Below are 1,193 nucleotides of genomic sequence, written 5' to 3'. Positions count from 1 at the left end.
GAGGAAAGCAAACCAGGTCCTCCACCTTGGGAATGCTTCAGTGAGATTTTTACATTAAAGAGGGGAATTACCAAGCGTTTGAGGAGAAAATAGCAGCCATACTGAATTTTGGTGTGGAAGTTGACTCAGCAAATGCACTCTGAGGCCTGAGGGGCTCAAGCATGAGCGTTAGTCTGATGAAGTCTGAGATGCTTTAGGCCAAATGCATCCTCAGGGAAATTTAAGCATAAAACTGCAGCATCTGTGGAGGTTAGTCACCTCCAAGGTCAGCCAGAGACCAGGGGCCATAAGGATGCCTGGTGACCTTAGTACCTAAATCCACGTCCATCCCACCTTCAGCGCTCAAGCCCTGCCATGGGGTGCCAGCGGGCTCTCAGCACTCTGGGATCAGGCAAGCCTCATGGAAACACCGAGGACACGTCTGGTCAACAAATGCTGTTAAAAGCTGCTCCTGGGCGTCGGGCCGAGGCCTCTCAGGCAGGCTGCACCCCGTGCACACGCCGGGCCGGGCACGTTTCCCCGCGGCTTCCCGGGCAGCTAGGCAGGCGGGGAGGGCGGCGGGCAAGCTGCGCCCAGATCGCCTCACGGGGGCCCGTGAGGGGTGACCGGCCGCCCCGGCGAGGGCCGCTCCTCCGCCCGCCGCCCCCGGCGGCTCGGACGCTCCCCCGCAGCGCGGAGGGACGAGCAGCCGCGCCGGGCAGACGGAGAGGGAAGGGGAGAGGGGGCAGGGGCGGCACCGCCCTCTGGAGGGAGAGCCCGCGAGAGGCTGGTGTGAAGAGCCGCATCTCAATGAGGGCCGGGCTAATGCAAATCACTGCAATCGGCAGCAGCAGAAGAAAGGCGAAGCAGCTGCAGCCCGGCTCCCCAGCAGCGCTCTCCAGCCGGGGGAGGCGTAACAAAGGCATCCGAGCCGCTTTCTGCGGCAACGATTGCGATTAAAGCCGTGTGATCGCCGAGAGGGGAGGGAGGGAGCTACTGCTTTTCAGCCTCTTCCCATTTCGAGCTGCCGCCTTCCCTCCGCGCCCAGCCGGCAGATCTGAGGGAAAAGGTGCTCGCGAGACTCCGGAGAGCAGGTAAGCGCCGGACTCCGGCCGCCCCTCAGCTCCGCTCTGCGGGGTCGGCGGCGCGCGGGACCGCTGTGGCGGCCGTTGGGGCGCGGCCGTTGGGTGCCCGCCGCGCCGCGGTGCACCTGT

At 64.2% G+C, this 1,193-nt stretch overlaps 1 protein-coding gene across 1 annotated transcript in view; it reads left to right on the top strand.

Annotated features, from left to right (window-relative positions):
• The first annotated feature begins 823 nt into the window (after positions 1–823).
• Positions 824–1,193, top strand: part of DCLK1 (doublecortin like kinase 1) — a 245,684-nt gene continuing 245,314 nt past the window's right edge. Inside the window, exon 1 of the mRNA XM_026076068.1 lies at positions 824–1,073. The gene's annotated coding sequence lies outside the window, so the exon portion shown is untranslated. The remainder of the gene's footprint in view (positions 1,074–1,193) is intronic.

Source organism: Apteryx rowi, unplaced genomic scaffold, assembly GCF_003343035.1.
Source record: "Apteryx rowi isolate R43461 unplaced genomic scaffold, aptRow1 scaffold_425, whole genome shotgun sequence".
Classification (NCBI taxonomy): Eukaryota; Metazoa; Chordata; class Aves; order Apterygiformes; family Apterygidae; genus Apteryx; species Apteryx rowi.
This window is presented reverse-complemented; position numbering and strand designations above follow the sequence as displayed.